Here is a 19,254-nt window from a genome sequence, read left to right on the forward strand (position 1 = left end):
TGCAATGAAAGATAAAGGAACAAACTATTTCCCTTTGGATTCAGGGAAGAAAATTGCCTGATGACTGTACGTTCATATGAAATAAAGTTTGGGTCTTGCAGACAAGCCACTAAGGTTTGATGGCTCTTATGTGGTTGAGGGCTTTCAAATCCTTTGTCCAGAAACTGGAGCTTGTAAATTTCTCTCATGGGAGAGAGAATGCTTTTAAAGATTTTGTGTTTCTCAGAGGGAAGGTTTAGTTTATGGGAAGTTTAGCCACCAGGGGCAAAAAGGCACAAGAAATTACTATGCATTTAATATAGGTGTGGAAATACAGCATGACTAGTAACCAAGGCCATTTACTTCAACCTAGTATTAATTTCCCAGGAGTGTATATGCATGTCTCCCACTGTTTGTCACTATTAAGTTTTTACTAACTGGGCGCTTTTCATTTTTCTTTACTAAAAAAATTAACATTTATTTATTTTTGAGAGACAGAGGACAAGCGGGGGAGGAACAGAGAGAAAGGAGACACAGAATCTGAAGCAGGTTCCAGGCTCCGAGCTGTCAGCAGAGAGCCCAATGCGGGGCTTGAACTCATATACCGTAAGATCATGACCTGAGCCAAAGTTGGATGCTTAAATGACTGAGCCACCCAGGCACCCCTCATTTTTCTTTATTTTAAATATTAGTAGATATAAAGGCATGTACTGTTTTATAGAGCCCTAAAATAATGTCTGGCATATAGTAGAGGTTTATAACATTTCTGGGATGAATGGATGGATGGATGGATGGATGGATGGATGGATGGATGGATGGATATATGGATGGATGGATGTGACCCAGGCAAGATGGTGCTATGGGGTTCTAAAAGGAGGGGAAACAAAGGTATCACTACCACCTCCACCATCATTACCACTACCATTATTGCCTGATCTTTCTGGAACATTTTCTGTCCTCACAGGAATTATGACCGATGCACATAGGATGATTCACCCTATGTTACTGATAAGGAAACGAAAGCATAAAGCAATTAAGTAACTCGCCTAATGATCACAGAGGTAGAACCAAGATTTAAATCCAGCTCTGTCTGACTGGAGAATCTGAATTCTTCATTGCAAAATTGGCTTCCTCAGCCCTTGCACCCGCTCCATTGCTCTTGGAAATTAAGAAGTCAAGGAAAAGGAAGACATAGCTGAGCCTCAAGCTAAAAGGCACCTATTGTCTGCCCTAGGAGCAGATTTTTAAACATGACTTGCAGAGCTGAATGGATGCCCCAAGAAAGCATGTTATCCATGCCAATGTATTGGTTTCCTCTGGGGATGGCAGATTCCTCCCAACTATCACAGATAATATTTCAGCATATTTTTACTTTTTCTCCACTTTTAATAACCTACAGCTGCTGTAACTTACAGCTGCTGTATTCTTAGGTGTTGTTTTGGCTGAGAAAAACACTGCCTAAAACTGTACCGCACCTTGTCGTCATAGTTGCCCCACTTTAAGCCATCGTTCCAGAAATTCCCTCACCTCTTCTAAAATAGGAGCACTCACTAGTTAATACTGAAACTTTCTGTACAAGGCAGTGAGGATGGTGATGAAATGGACTGAAATACAAACAAAAAATTCAAACCTACTGGGATGAAAGATGTGTTTATTTCCAGAAATGTCTTTCAGGGTTGTTGTTTTTTTAAGACCAAATTACTCAATTTGCAGCTGCTTATTTTTTCATGCAGTATATAGTATCTGCAAGTGCTTTATAGCACACACCTGCAATGTTTTCTGTTTTAATTATAACAGAGAATGACAGGATGCAAACTGAAAGGGGAAAAGAAGGGAAGCAGAAAGAGAGGGGAGGGAAGCAAGGAGCGAGAGAATAGGAGCCAGTGCCAGCAGCTAAGTGATGGTAATAAAATCCCAGAGCTTCTCATATCTTTCTCCATATCAATCTCTAAGAAATTGCTTTAGAAATTGACCACCTGCCAGCTATTCAGAGGCTTCAGTGCAGTCTCAGTTCACTTCACATGTTGGCGCTTTACACATTCCCCACACCAGCTAACTTCTCCCTTCACCGAATTGCAGGGGGGAAATGGCACGTTTCTGGAGAGTACTAGAAACTTGGTTTCTGTCTCTATTCCACATTGCTCTTCTTTCTCCTTCTGGACAACATGGTATGAATCTCTCCATCCTAATTCAAATGATAGAACATGGAGCTCCTAGAACTCCTTGGGCACTTCCTTGTGTCCTGCTCATTTGCCTCTAATACTGTTCTTTAGCACAGAGTTTTGCACTGTTGCATTTTTACAGTGCAGTCTTATAACCTTAGCTCAAGGGCATCATAAGTGTGTGAGCCCGCCCCACATTCCTTTGGGTTTCATTTAGCTTGAGACTGGGTACCTCCTTGTTTGCACTGTATCTTGGAATGTACAAGGTGTCCATACAACCTGGAAACCGAGGTGACATATATATATATATATATATATATATAATGTCAGCAAAGATATCTTCAATTTATGGAAAAATAAACTTCAATAATTTAATATTATCTATGTGTGCGCAGTATTGGACAAACCCATAACTGTGGGTAAGGGGAGAAAACAGTGGACCAGGAAGTGGACTGTTTAGTCACTTTTTCTCATTTTCGCATAGTTGAAATATTTGTGTTATATCCCCCAAAGAAACTCGCCTATGTATGTGCCCAAGGAACCTTGTGCAAAAATGTTTTCCTGATGCATTGATTACAATAGCCAAAAACAAAAAAACAAACCTACCTGATATCCCTCAGGTAGAGAATAGAAAAATAATAGTGTAGTCATACAGTAGAATATAACACAGAAGTTACAAATGAATGCATAAGAGATTACCAAAGAGCAGTTCTAAATGAATTAAAGAGATATTTATCTGGATACACTTCAAAAGTAGGTTGAGCAAAAGAGAAAAAATGTAGTGTTGCAGAAAACATATAGGAGGACACCATTTATATAAAACTTTTTAAAACAGATGAAATGACAGAGTCATTATGGATGTGTGAGCATGTACTAACATTTTCAATGCAGGTTAATGGTCAACCGCAAATTCAGGTTTCCAGTCACCTCTTGGATGAAGGAGGGGGAATGAGATCTAGCAAGAATGCCCAAGAAGTTTCATTCGTACTTGTAAAATTGTCTTTTTTTCTAGCTGGGTATTTGTTATATTGGTCTCTCTCTCTCTCTCTCTTTTTTTTTTTTTTTTTTTTTTTNTTTTTTTTTTTTTTTTTTTTTTTGCATACATGAGGTATTTCATAAGTTAAAAGCAAATACATCATTTATCTTCCTCATCTTGTTTGCCAGCATACTTTTTGTGGTTCTTGGCTCAACTACTGTTGAATATTAAATGTGAGTTGTGACTCTGGTCTCATTATACAGCTGTAACTAAGTAGTTCACATCCGGTTCCATTATTTGGGGTTTTAGTGACAACTAAAAATCATTTGGAAACTAGTCAGATTATATATGTACCTAATTTTAGAAAAATCAAATCTATGAAAATATTAATTTTTAATATACGTTTAATTAAACTGAGGCAGATTCTCTGTGCAATTACTGTCAATGGTAAATTTCCTAGTCATACTTTAAATTATTTGATTTTCTAAAATTAGATATATACAGGACTTCTTATATGATTGTTATGCAAAATGAGGGTCATTGTAAAATCCATCTACTATCTATAATTTCAATGTTTTTAAAAATGTATTAAGGAAGAAGTTTCTCTTTACTGAAGACTCATTTCCTATTTTTGCTTTGCATATCAGTCAGTAGAGCTTTATGAGATACAACTTTGACACTAAAATTTCCATAGCAACAGATATTTTTTGGTCATGAATACAGGCCTGATTTAGGGGGAGGGCTTTAGTGACAGGTTTTTTTCATAATTAATTCAATAGATAAAATGCTGGGTTAAGAAGCATAGGAATATTATTACAACAAGGACATTTTCGACTGGAGCTTTGGAAACAATGCAAAATTAATTGCTATTAAATTAGGTTTGGTCCTTCTTGATATTTAAGATAACATTTATGCATTTTGTATTTAATAACTTAGAATGGAACAGGTCTAAAAACTACATTCTGCCCAAGTGCAAATCATCTTGATCCCTCCCTTAAAACTGTCCACAAGGTGAAAGAAAAATCAATAGATTTCTAAATAATTTGAAGACTTTCAAAGAGTCTCATAACTTTCCTAATTTAATTCTCCCCAAGATTCATGAGAAAAACTTGAACTGATGTCTTTTCCTGTCATTACAAAAACAATTCAGAACTAATATAGAGAATTTGTGAAATATTAAAAGGTACAAAGTAGAAAATAAAAGTTACCCAAAACTCCACCACTGTGAAACAATCAGTGTTAACATTTAAATATATTTCCAATAGCATATCTAGTTGTCTTCCCTAGTAGCCAGAAAAACACAGTCTTAGACTGAGAAGTATGGAGATTTGAGGCAACTATCCATATTCCTTAGGTGTAGTGCAGATGCTTTTCAGAGCATATTGGTTGGGAAAATGCCCAAATTGGAAATGGTTAGATCTGGTGATCTGAATGAACTGCAGTTAGAAAAATCAGGGTGTAATTAGATCCAAAGGAATTTCCCAGAGTTCTTCTTCCAAATAATAAATATATGGTAATGATCCATAAGAAGGAAAAAATACACATCAAATCTTCATTTTGTCCTTTAGAGGCTGGTCATTTAATCTCTTTTTCTTAGATATACTAGTATTTCCCTGAAAAACTTAGGTCATTCATTTAAGCACACACTTGTTTCATTTGATAAATTCTATTCATAACTTGGTGCCTTTGCTTTTTTGGCAAGAATGTCCTTTCTCACTCTTTGTATTTAGAAAATATTTATCAAGTGCCCACTGTATGCTGGAGACTACACATGAGGAATGCCGCTTAGACCCTTCCTTCAAAAAAGTCACATCTAATGATACAGCTCTTTATTCTAGATACAGCCCAGACATCTCCCCTACTCAGACCTGTCTTTCTGGCTGCCCACTGGTGCCTCCACATAACATAACCACTTTATTTTACACATGCTTATTTGCATGTCTGGCCCCTAACTTGAGGTCAGCGAGCAACGTCGGTGGATTTCAAGGAAACAAATGAATTTATTTTCCCATTTTTAATTTAGAGGCTACCAGATACTGGATATTCCACTTTTCAATGGATGTTTCTCATTGAGTTTTGATTTGCATTTCTTTGACTACAACTGAAGTTGAATTTTTTTTTTTACATTTGTTATTTTGTGTATCACATTTTTTTTCTATTTTCATATCTTCGACCTTTACTCAATTTTTTACTTGTATGTCCATCTAATTTGTTGTTGTTGTTTTGTTGTTGTTGCTGCTGCTCATTTCCAAGATCCCTTGATGCCCTTTTTGTATAATTTGTGACATTGTTTTCAGGTTTTCGTTTGCCTCTTATCTTTCATTTACAGGTCAGTGGCTTTTATTTTTTAAACTGTGGGAGTCAAATCCTTATCATTTATTCAGATTTGCTCAAAAAGGATGTAAGAGAGCTTACAAGTATGTGTTTAATACAAAGATAAGGTGTTGAATTAATTTCTTGAAAAAAAAAAGATGGTATTACCACCTTTACGCTCACTGAGGTCAGCCACAGATGCGGCCTCATGCTTTCCTACAGCATGAGTTGACAAGTAAACACAGCACCTTCCAAGATCAACAGTGTTGTTGGGGAAACATGGACCATGTACTTAGGAGCACTGTTTTTTCCAGCATAATTCCAGAGAACAGTTATTCCTGTGGGGCCTCATGAGACTATATCCTAAATGAACTGTTTCTTCAACAGCAGCCTGCAGTGAAATGCAACCACTTCGTAGATCATTTCAAGGACCGTAGACCTACAAGGGACTGTACTTTTCAGAATTTCTTATGGGAATTTTCCATTTATTTTTTTATTTTTTTGCAAAACAATATCCATACCTGATTAATCAATTTAAAACAATTTGGGAGGCATGTAGCAAGGGACAGATATTTATTGAGCTTAAAACCCGTTTCAGACCAAAAAAAAAAAAAACTTAAATGTGGCTTTTTTTTCTTTGAACAATGTTACTGGTTAAAAATATTTTGCACATGCATTGGGCTGGCATGGAAAAACACACCAAAATGGCTATTTTTCAGAACCTCAAAGGTTGATGCTTTGGATTGCTTGAAGTAAGTTGGTTTATCAATCTTGACATTGCATTCAGAATGAACACAATATACAGCCAGTGCTGAAGTAGTTCAGGCAACCACAATATATAGTTCTGCTTGTGGTGCTGTAAGTCAAATTCTAAAGTAGAGGAAAGATAAAGGATTCTGAAGGAGCTGAGTATACATGGAGATTCCATTTTATGTGTACATTTTCTGGATTTCTGGCTGAAGGAAAATAATTTTTCTGACATGAAAATGTTTTTAGTTGATTGGAGATTATAATTTTTATAGGAAAATGGATTCCTAGGTTTAAAAGACCCATAAAATTATCCAGTGCAGTGCTCAGCTACAAGCTTAAATCCCCTCTAAACTGTCTAAACTCAAGGAAAGACCACACTGAATATCCCACACTTAAATAGCATCACTATACACTGAGTAAGACAGCTAGCAATGATATCAGGCCATGTGGGTTGGAGTTCTGGCTTTCTGGCTTACCACCTACATAAACTTGAGTAAGTTTCTTAATCTCTCTGCACTTTGGTTTTCTCACTTATAAATTGGGGGTAGATAAAGCACATGGAACATTGGCTAGCAGATACTGAATACTCAGTGTAGTTATCTCTTACTTTAATTGCATCTTATATTATTACATGTACCTTTAAGGAAAGTTCAGTTCTGCCTAGGAAGTTCAGAGGTTTTTTTAAAAAAATTTTTAGTAATAAGAGGTATTCACTTCTATTTACTGGCAGAGTAGCTTTCATTGAACTATCATCTGGTAGTAACCGTTTTGAACTTAGGACTAAAAAGTGTACGTAATTATAAAATTGGAATTAAAATAACTATTTGAAGCTGTGGGGAATGGCTGGAAATATGCATAAACTGAGGGGGACATGATCCTTGAAATGAAGGAAACAAACTATGTGAGACCCACATTTAAATAGCTTTTTCCTTGAGAGCACTCCTCATTTTGTAAAGTACATGAAGGATAGAGCTCAATCAGGAAGAGGTGAATGAGGATTCACAGGGTAGAGTGTGCTGTTGTCAGAGCAGCTAGTGATTAAAGAAGAATATTTCAGAAAATTGGGAGGCAGAGTAGGGAGCCCCAGAATCTATGCACAAATTCCCCTCAAATTGTTGACTCCCTGACAAGCTGCACTTGCACATAATCAGACTCCAGGGAATCCAGTGTAAAGTAACATCTAGAAGGTTCAAAGGGCTAAGCAAAAGTTTCAGTAGGTGCTGAAAGAGACAAGTTTTGGAATTCGAGTCCAGCCAAGTAAAAGGTGCTTATTATAATTCCTTGTACTCTTCAAGGGCCATGCCTTAAGAATGTGAATCCCAAGACTAAGAATGACAACTGAGTCCTCAGGGCAAAACAACAAGTTTATTCTATCAAACCCCCATAAAATGAAGGTGATTTGTTAGTAGTTTAATGGTTTACTAGAACAAAACCTGATACTCTTTAGAGAAAAATAATGTGCCATCTACAATATATTGTCCACAATGTATGGTATATAATTTGAAAGTTACTATGTATACAAAGAAACAGGAAACTGTGCCCACAATCAAGGGGAAAAAAAAAAGTCAGGTCCGTGAAAGTCCCAAATGTTAGAAATTGCAGATGAAGACTTTAAAATAACTATCATGCATTAAACGAATTGATTAGAAAGATTGATATAATGGGAAAAGAGATGGGGAATATCAAGAGAGAAAGAAAGATATGGAAACTACAAAAAAGAACCAAGTGGAAATCCTAGAAGTAAAAGCAATAATATCAGAAATTTTAAAAATTCATTGGATGAACTTAATAGCAAATCAGGCACCACAGAAGAAAAAATAGACAGTAAAACTTGTGGAATGGAAAGCATCAAAGCCAGCCTACATCTCTGGCTCACAGAAATGATCACTGCCTTTTAAAAAAGAACTCATACCCAAGCAAATAATATTCAAACTTCTGAAGACCAAAGATAGGAAAAAATACTAAATCATCTAGAAGAAAAATACAGAAAATACTAAGGAAAGGAATAATGATAAGAATAAAGGCTGATGTCTTATCAAAAACATTAAAAGCAAAAGAAAATGGATGAGTCGAGAAGTTTCAATGACTTATATTTGACTTACATTCAACCATATTATTAATTACATTAATTGTAAATGGACCCACGCTTCTAGTTAAAAGGTAGAGATTGTGTGCATTTTCAACAAAGACACTAACATGTTGAAAATCAAAGGATGGAGAAATGTATACGTATGAAAAGTGAACATAAGAGATCTGGTATAATTATGTTAATATCAAGATGGATTTCAAGGCATGGATTACTGCCAGAAGTAAACTGAAATATTTCATAATGATAAAAACATCAATTGATTAAGATGACATTACAACCCTAAGAATATATGCATATAATGGTAAGAAAAGTTTGTTTTCCTCTCTATCTATAGGGCACCTTGGTGGCTCAGTTGGTTCAGTGACTGATTCTGCATTTCAGCTAAGGTCATGATCCCAGGGTTATGAGACTAGCCCTCACATCAGACTCTCTGCTGAGCATGGAGCCTGCTTGAGATTCAGTCTCTCTCTCTGCCACTTCCCCCTCCTCACACACGTGTTCTCTCTCTTTCTCTCTGTCTCTCTCCTCTCTCTCTTTCAAATAAAAATTAAAAAAAAATTTTAAATGTTTATTTTCAAAGCATCTGGCATAGTTATTCCCTTTAAGGAGAGACCAAGTCTCTTGGAGCAGGTGGTTTCTGTGATGTGGGCTCACTTTGATGCTTCAGAGAAGCAGGTAAAAAGCCTTTACTTGAGACAAGCAATAGAATCAATCACCTTCTCACTTCATCCAGGACAAAGATGCTTTTTGGAACATAGAATTTCAGTGCAAAATGCAGGACAGTTCCAAAATTAAGACAGTTACAGGCAAGCTGGGATGGTTGCTCATCCTACAATGAGAGGGATTAATTTCCTTTGGAAATTGAGAACATGAGCGTAAAGAGAAAAGAAAAGAATGGATAGCCAAGAGATGGTGGGAGGTTGTATAGTAGTTGAAGTTTTAATGATCCCTCAAGCCCTAAGTACAATTACCGAAATCACAAATGATAGGTACAGAGTGTATGTATTGGCTTGGGAAACTTGTGATGAGGTAGAATGAGTGAAAAATAGACAGCATATGTCATGGATATGGAATTCATGGGGCAAGAACCATGAGTTCTGTGAACTGAATGTTTGTGTTCCCACCAGATTCATATATTGAAACCCTAACCCCCAATATGATGGTATTTGGAAGTAAGGTCTTTGGGATGTAATTAGGGTTTGATGAGATCACAAGGACAGAGTCTTCGTGATGCCCTTATAAGAAGATACCAGAGAACTAACTCTCTCTCTGCCATGTGAGAATATAGCAAGAAGGCAGCCATCTTTAAACCAGGAAAAGGGCTCTCACCAGACACTGAATTGGCTGGCACTTTGATCTTGGACTTCCCAACCTCCAGAGCTGTGAGAAGTAAATGCTTGTTGTTTAAGTCACCCAATTTATGGTATTCTGTTATAGCAGCCTGAATTAAGATGGTAAGTCTTGAGGAATATGTAAAAATCATGAGGATGACTTTGGACTGTTATGGGATATGAAATGGGAGATTTGAATCAATTTGGCATATATTAAGGGCAAAAAGGCTATGATTTACACCTGGATCTTGTAACTGTAGTAGTTAAATATATTTTGGTTTTGTGTGATAGAAAATCTATACAACTAGATCAGAAAATAAACAGTTTATTCACTCATTAATTGAAAAGTGCAATGGTAAAGTGAGTTTCAGTTTTGATTTCAGTCACTTTTGGGCTCTGGTTCCATTTTTTAACAAGTATCTTAGCAACCTTCATCTCTGCCACCTTTCATATTCAGACTGGTATTGCAGTTGGCATCACAGTTCAGGACTCATGTTCTCACACAACACCATAAGCCAGCAGACTTGCTCTGTAAAGAGCAAGATGGTAAATATTTTAGGCTGTATGTTTATGTTGCAACTAGTCAATTCTGCTATTGTATTGCAAAAGCAGCCATAGATAATATGTAAACAAATGCACATGGCTGTGTTCCAACAGAAATTGAATCATTGATTTGAATTTCATATAATTTTCGTGTGTCATGAAATATTCTTCTTCTTTGGATTATTTTTTCCTCATCATTTAAAAATGCAAAACTATTCTTGGCTCAAAGACTGAACAAAAATAGGCAGAGGGTTGTTGACCCACAGATCATCATTTCCTGACCCTTTACATAGAAGATTGACTAGTTTTAAGGAAAAATCTCTCCTTCTTCACATGTGCTTCCTTTTCTTCCATATTTTCCCTCAGGATGACCATATCTGTACCATTTGTTTCTTAAAATCTTTCAAATTTTCATCTTAAACCTGGACTTCTCCCTTGTCTCCAAACTCCTATAGCTACCTGCCTACTTGACATCTCCGTTTAAATGTTGAGTAGCATTTTTAGCATAATGTAATCAAAACCTTTTAAGGACTCTGTTTCCTTAAAAATAGGCCTCGCTCAAAGCAGCCAAGAGAGGCACCTTGGTATCCCCATGGACTTGACCCCAGAGGCACAGGATGATTTTTCATCAGTCCTTATATTTCTAACATGCTTATGTTGAAAAGAAAGTATTGTAATTACTTCTTTCCTCCTTGAGAGATGAATAAAACTGAGAATTAAATTAAAAATGTGATATCAGACTGAGGATATTTTGGCAATATCTGTCATCTTTGGAGGTTTGGTAAGAAGAAATAGTCATGATTCAGTATCTTATTTGCACAGAAGGCACTAGGTCTGACTTGGTACTTGCCCCATGTGATCATTTGTGATGTATCCATAGTCTCCAGATATTGCTTTGGATTTCTGCTCTTGCTCAACTGGACTCTTGCAACCAGCCTCAAGGGTGTTTTAGCTCCACGTGGGGCAGTTAAATCACTTATTTTCTATTCCTTACAGTCTGTATGTCTCTTCAGCTTGCCCCCAGTTTGTCCAACTGATTTCTTTATCAAGTTACTTTGGCTGCTCCACTTTCTCCTATGTTTTGAAGAGCATTAATTTTCAAAATAAACATGAGTATACATGTGAACTTAGTCCTTCATCTATTCAATATACATTTTTTGATTATTGCTATACACGGGACACATTTCCAGGCTCTGAAAATATAAAGATTGAGAAGCTGTGACCCACCCTTCAGATGCTCAAGTCCATTAAGGACAACAGAAATGTAAACTTACAACTGATTGTTCTTAACACCTACACTGTTGTAGGTGTTAGAACAAAACCTGAACAAAATGTGTAGGGAGAGAAGGAAATAGTCAGTGTTCACAGAGATGATACAGTTACGACAGCAGGAAAAAAAGAACAAAAGAGGGAAGGAAGGCAAAAATGAGAATCCCAAGCCCAAGATGTTGTTAGTTGAGCCACAAGAATGATTACTTCCGGAAAGAGGAAGAATTGAGAAGATGTATTAGGTAGATGAAATGCCTAATGAGACCATAAATGAGGAGAATTGCTTCTTACAGCATATGAGAAGATAATTTTTATCAGATAATGAAATTGTTTTCAGTCTTCAGAATGAAAATGAATCCCTTGCTAATGCAAATCATGCTAATAAAGGGAGTGAGAGAGAATGTCGGAATTACACTTGGCTAGCAGTAGGCAGAAACCAACCTAAATAGTCTAGGAGAAAAAAAGAAAGATAATGAAGTAATCAAAATAATTGCTTAATAGGGAATGTGAAAGATCTGCAGTGTTAAACTATAAATGTACATTTTCAAGAAAAATGAGGTGACCTTAAGGAACAGATTAGAAACCCAAACTCAATGCCGGGTAGAAGCCATGCTTTTCATTAGCAAAGCTGAGGATTAATTAAATCTGGAGAAGCTTTTTGAAATCCACAAGTGTGTGTTATGTTAGAATACAATACAACTGGTATATTGTATTATAATTAATGATTAGCATGGACTTCTTTATTAAATGTATTCTGGTGTGGTTCATGTGACAGATGTGAAATAAAGAGGACAAAAATGTGTTATTTAAAATGAAAATTGACTTTCGCAGCATCAGCTTTCATAGGGTGGGGGGAGAGTCATAATGTATCTAATGGGGAAATGTATTGTTCTCTTCCACCTTCAAATTGCCTTGAGACCTATCCCAAGCATAATGAAGGTCTCCATGCCCTCTTGTTAACTCTTTAGGGAAGAGGGTGGACAGCGGTGGCTTATCAATTATTTTTCAGTGACTTCTGATTAGATCTCTTCAGCTGTATAATTTCAGAGACTTTAGTGCTGCTCAAGGTGGAAGCTTTGGAGAAAGCGGTTCTTTGTTTGCAGAGCATGTTAAGTATAGGTAAATGGAAGCCCTGAGCAAGTAAGATGCAGTGGTCTAAGTTGTTTTACAGGAAAAAGTAAAGAACAATTAATTTCTTAGGGACATCAATGGAAAGGAGAAATGAGAAAAGGAAGAGCCCATAGGGGAAAAGGGTGAAAAGCAACAGGGAGGCATAAACCCTTTTCCCCTGCCCCACACACAGATGCCTTCTGTGAGAGACGGACATCAAAGGGAAAATCACAGAAAGGCTTCTCCATGTCTAGAGTGCATGAGGGTAGATGATTCACACACAAACTGAACAAACTCAGAGATATAGGAATTCTGAGTCAAAGGTGACACAAAAATGTAAACCACATTCTAATCCCAGAAGTCAGAACTGTACAGAGCTTGCAGAAACCAACCCACATAGTCTGGGGTGAGGGTGTGTGGTAGGGTGGAATTACAGCCTCTCACTGTCAGAATTCTGCAGGCAGGAAGCACATGCTACATGTTCAGTTACAGCCTCTAACTCAAGGGACATAAATCCTTCCTAAAGCTGCCAGTGACTGCAGTCTTCTATTGGTATAGGTCTGTACCTTGCTGCTTTCTAGAACCACTCAACCCCAACTCCATTGTGCAGCAGAGAACACCCTTCTTCATTACCCCCACACTCCATCAAGAGAGAGAAAAGGTATACCACTTTCCTCTGCCCCCAAATTCCCTTTTCTTTTTTTTTTTAAATTTTTAATGTTTTTATTTATTTCTGAGAGAGAGAAAGACAGTGTGAGCAGGAGAGGGTCAGAGAGAGAGGGAGAAACAGAATCTGAAGCAGGCTCCAGACTCTGAGCTAGCTGTCAGCACAGAGCCCAATGCGGGGCTTGAACCGACAAACCGTGAGATCATGACCTGAGCCAAAGTCAGACACTTAACTGACTGAGCCACCCAGGAGCCCCCAAATTCCCTTTTCAAATGAACCCTCATTTGCTTATGTAGGATAGTTGGGGTGGGGGAGGTGTGTGTGTTGTGTGTGTTGTGGGGAACGGTGAGGAGGAAGCAGGAAAGAGGAAGGGATGCAATGGCCTGTTTTGCCATCTCTTGGCAAGTGCTGGAATAGGCTGTCTAGAAGCTTCCTCAGCAATCTGTAGAATGTGAATTGACTTATTAATTATTGTCCTCTTCTTTAGTGCTTAGGAAAATTCTGAGAATATAAAGAAAGCTCCATTCCACATCTTTTTTATAAGCTTATCCTTCACAACCTCTAGAAGAGGCTTAATTTATTTATTTATGATTTTAATTGAAACTCATTTTATTTTTGTTTTTAATGTTTACTTATTTTTGAGAGAGGGAGAGAGCGAGCATGAGTGGGGAAGGGACACAGAGAGAGAGGGAAACAGAGGATCTGAAGCGGGTCCATGCTGACAGCAGAGAGGCTGATGTGGGACCCAAACTTATGAGCCATGAGATCATGACCTGAGCTGAAGTCAGATGCTTAACTGGCTGAGCCACCCAGGTGTCCTGTAATTGAAATTCATTTTAAAGAGAGAGAATCTTAGGTATAAAAAAGCTCACAGACCATTTCACAGCCTTGAAAGTATCAGTGGCAGACAACAGGGGTTCTGTTTCTCATCTGTTCAGCTCCCTTTGTTATGCCCCTTCTGAGGACCAGGAACAAGACAGATATGGCCCCTGCCTCCTTAGAGCTTACACCATTAGAAAAGATTACTAATAAATATGCAATTATCATAAAGTATAATTGTGCTTTGATAAAGGAATCATAGAACAAAGACTAGGAGTCCCTAATTTAGGATGAAAGATTAACATGCTTTTGAAGGCAGGCTTCCTGGTGGAATTGCCTGGATCTTACATCAAACACAGATCTTATGTGCCACCTTGGATTCTCTCAGCCCTCACATTGGGCTGTGCTGCCAATACCAGAGACCTAACACCCAGTGATCCTGACCTCCATCTTGGCCTCTGCCACTCAACTAGAGATTTTCATTCCTTGTGCACTACTCAGACCTGCTAAGGGGAACAGAAGCAATGTATGACTCCAGCTTCTGTACTCTGAATCCTTTACTGAGTTGATGCTGATTTATCCAGGTTGCTCTCTGCCATGACTAAGGGACAGAGGGATCCTGAGGCAGACCTTTTCCCATAAGACACAGAACTCCTGTGATAGGCAATTTTGGCTCTCTAGGATCCCCATCAGCCTGACTGAAACTTTCTTAGAACTTCCCTCCCTGTCTCCATCATGCTTTGACATCATTCACTGCTTTTTCCACCTCCCCCCCCCCCACCCCACCTCAATTTCCTCATAGTTGCTTCACACAATGAATATCTTGGACATTTGACCCAGTTTTGACATCTGCATCTCAGAGGATCCAAACCAGCACATTTGGCCCCTTACTCTAGAAATACTTGTAGGTGAGGAAAAAATACTTTTCTTTTACTTTCTAACTTTTCTAACTGGGGCCCTGTGAATTAGACTGACAAAAGACTGATTCCCACAAGAAAAACAGAGTTTATTAACATGTGTAACACACATACATGTAGGAGAAACTCGGTGATGAGTAAGTCAAAGGGGAGGTTAGAACTGGGCTTATAAAGCATCTTAACAAAGAATAATAGCTTTGTAAAGAAGTGACAAGACAAAGGAAGAGATTTCAGGAGTCCAAGGATGACAAACTACGAGAAGGTAAATATATGGTAAAAACCAATGAGTATATTTTCTGTATTCAGATCCACTTGATACAAATTTCTATCTTCTTTGTGGCCATAAAACTTCCCTAAGAGAGGGGATTTCTAGCAGTATTCATTTCTTGGAAAGTTTTGCTTTTTATCAGATAAGGGAAGACCCAGAAAAACTTCTTTCTGTATTTCTTGAGTCTCAAATGCTTTCAACTCAAAACAATTCTTATTCCAACTGGCATATCTTGGCACATATAAATGACATGTATTGATTCCTGCATGCTACATCATTGGATAGGAGTCTGGTATTCTGAGAAGCTGCAGAAAGGGCCAGATGTCATGACCTACAAGAACGGAATGGTTAACCCCACTTGGGGTTTAATGGCTGTGAGGCCTGGGTCTACACAGTGTGGCAAGTTAGAACTAAGATTTTTGCATAAACCTGAGATTCTCAAAAGACCAGTCCAGTGGGAAACAAAAGAGACAAGGGATTGGGGAAAACATATTCCCCACCTCCCTTCCTCCCATTTTGAGCCATTGTTTCTCTGTATAGACACCTTGAGAAATCTTGAGTACTCAACAATCTCATCTGCTGAGCAAACTACCGTACTTCTTAAGGCTTGTCCTGAAGTCGTGGCCAGTGTACTAACACATTTCACATTGCTTCGCACCCTTTCTTGATTCACCCAAATTTTTCTCACACTTGCATGCTCTAGGATTACACATCCCCACCCTCTCCACAAAGCACCAGCTCTGGTTTATTGCTTTAGGCTTTGTTGTCTAGGAAACCTGGACTAAGACCAGGCTTAAGCTAATACTAAGCATAAATATATAAGTAAATTATAGTTTCTAAAGATGGAAGAAATTAGTCCACACCTAGAGAATAGCGTATTTGCACACCTAAAGGCAGGTGTGCTTTTCAAGAAATGGAAACTTAATTTAATTTGGACACTTAAAGGAGTGTGGCTTTTCAAGAAATGGAGAAAAGATCAATCTGGCTGGATCACAAGCCTGAGGTGATGGTACAGGAATGGTGAGAGGAAGAGTTAGAAAGGTTGGGGCACCTGGGTGGCTTAGTCGGTTAAGCGTCCGACTTTCGCTTAGGTCATGATCTCACGGTTCGTGGGTTCAAGCCCCGCGTCGGGCTCTGTGCTGACTGCCAGCTCAGAGCCTGTAGCCTATTTCAGAGTCTGTATCTCCCTCTCTCTCTGACCCTCCCCTGCTCACACTGTCTCTCTCTCCTAGAAATAAATAAAAATATTAAAAAAAAAAAGTGTACAACTCACAAAATGCTGCAGGGGACACAGTGAGGTGTGAAAGCTATGGAAGGATTTGCAGCCAAGAATAAGAAGGTAAGATTTGCACTGGAGGTCACTATGGCTGCAATAGGAAGACAGGATTGAAAATGGACAGGAAAGATGTAGTTATCTTTACAAACCCTCCCTAGGGTTGGGGCATTGGTGTTGTTTTTTTGTGATAAAGTGAAAGTAGGCAACCGTAAATTACCTATACCAATTTTATTGGAGTCCAATTACATTGTTTCCTACCACCAATGGAATTCTGGGAAATGGGGCACCTGGGTGGCTCAGTCGGTTAAGTGTCCAACTTTGGCTCAAGTCATTATCTTGTTGTTCGTGGGTTTGAGCCCCACATCAGGCTTTGTGCTGACAGCTCCGAGCCTGGAGCCTGCTTCGGATTCTGTATCTCCTTCTCTCTGTGCTCCACTCCCACTTGTGCTCTCAGTCACTCAAAAATAAAATAAAAATGTTTAAAACATTCTGAGAAACCTCATGAAGTACAATGAAGAACCAATTTTGATGTTAATAGATTTTTAAAGTTTATTTATTTATTTTGAGAGAGAGAGAGAGGAGAGAGAGAGAGAGAGAGAACACAAATGGGAGAGGCTGAGAGAGGAGAGAGAGAATCCCAAGCAGGCTCTGCACTGACTGCATGGTAACAGTTATAGGGGCCTGGCATTAAGATGTGGATATTTGGGGTGAGCCATTATCTGCTGGCTACATGGTATTTTTAAAATCTCAGCTTTATGCAAGGATCTTAGTTATAGCTTGGCACTCTGTGCATTCCCAGGCCTCATAGTCATTAAAATCTACACCATTGTGTTAATAAAACCAAAAGCTTCATCCAGTGAGGTTACAGTATAAACTTATACTCTCTACTTTGGGTTTCATTTCTTCATTTCCTTTGTTGGGGATTTCTTATTCTTTTTACAAGCTCACCTATACTTTCAAGGAATATTTGTTACATTTAACTAGAATTTCTTTTTATTTTTTATTTTTTTTAATATTTTTTATTTATTTCTGAGAGAGAGAGACAGCATGAACAGGGGAGGGGCAGAGAGAGAGGGAGGCACAGAATCTGAAACAGGCTCCAGGCTCTGAGCTAGCTGTCAGCACAGAGCCCGGCGTGGGGCTCGAACCCACGAACCGTGAGATCATGACCTGAGCCGAAGTCGGATGCTTAACCGACTGAGCCACCCAGGTGCCCCCATTTAACTAGAATTTCTAAAGATATCTAGAATGCTATCAAGCATTCCCAAAGGTCAGGAATTTGGGGATTTTCTAGCCAACAATATTTCCAGAAAAATAAATCTCCAATATGATTATATCAACCAGGGTATAAATAGAGGCACATGAAATAGATATTCAAATAATTAAAAGTTATATATTGAGCTATGATTTTTTTAAACTAGAGTGTATTCTGTCATTCTAATGACAAATACACTTCTACAACAACCTGGTTTAATGTAGGATTCTTTGGGGTGCTGCACAGGAACTTGGCTGCACAAGGAGAGATGCCCCCAGCTGTGGCTTTCTCTTTACAGCCCCAGTTCCACTGAGTGCTGAGAGAAAACTTATATCCATGCATATGGAAGGGCACCCTCCTGATGGTCAAGTTCTGTCCATACCCTTGGCAAACAGCCAACTGAGGTGGTTTCTCAGATGTAAGAGTTATATATACGAATTGTAAGTTCTGGCTTCAATAGGAAAAACTTGGGAGAGTCTTATGAAGTTTGTGGATATGGGCTGAAATCATTCTAGGCAGGGAATTCTAGGGTTCTGGGCACCTGAGGTTAAAAGAAGGAGTGTGGGCTCCAGGTAGGCCAGTGTCTTGGCTCAGAATACAGCTTTACTTTTTAAAATCTTTTTACAATGTTTATTCATTTTTGAGAGAGACAGAAACAGAGTGCGTGGGGGTGGGGCAGAGAGAGAGGGAGACACAGAATCCAAAGCAGGCTCCAGGCTCTGAGCTGTCAGCACAGAGCCTGATGCAGAGCTCGAACCCATGAACCATGAGATCATGACCTGAGCTGAAGTCAGAAACTTAACTGACTGAGCCACCTAGGCACCCCAGAATATAGTTTTCTAAAGCACTCTCCACAACAGGAGACCCTCTTGCTTGGCTCTCAGCATAGTTCTGCAGTCAGATGCCAAAATATTTCCACTTTTGCCTATACTGTAATTTGTAACTGCCCTGAGTTATTTCTTGCTGGGACTATTGCAATAGCTTCCTAACTGGAATCTTGATCACTAGTGTCACACTTGGTCATGAAGAGTCAAGAGAACCTGGTTCTAGATCCTGGTGCTGCTACTTATTAGCTTATAACTTTGGCCAAGTTACTTAACCTTTTTGGAGCCTTAATTTGCCCAGCATAGCTGCTCCCAAATTGCCAACTCACAGAAACTATGAAGGATAATAAATGTTTACCGTTTTAAGCCATTATGTTCTTGAATGATTCATTACACAGAAATACGTAACTAATATATCACTGCTCCACCCCTGCTTCTCAAGTGATGGTATGATATCCATTATCCCAGAGAGACTTTGTAAACACCTAATGTAAAAACAATGGTAAAGGTCATTGACGAGAAACATTCTGAGACATTCCACTTGTTCTGTTTTATTTGTTCTTCCATAATCTAAGTATGAAATTGTTTTCCAAGATGAAACCTAAAGAAAACAATAACAAAATAAAACCATATGTTAAGTCAGGTCCTTGTAATATCAGTGCCTCTTATGACATGAATGAAGATTGATGGAGACAGGGCTGTGTCC

Source organism: Hyaena hyaena, unplaced genomic scaffold (genome assembly GCF_003009895.1).
Source record: "Hyaena hyaena isolate Hyena2069 unplaced genomic scaffold, ASM300989v1 scaffold_113, whole genome shotgun sequence".
In the NCBI taxonomy this organism is placed as follows: domain Eukaryota; kingdom Metazoa; phylum Chordata; class Mammalia; order Carnivora; family Hyaenidae; genus Hyaena; species Hyaena hyaena.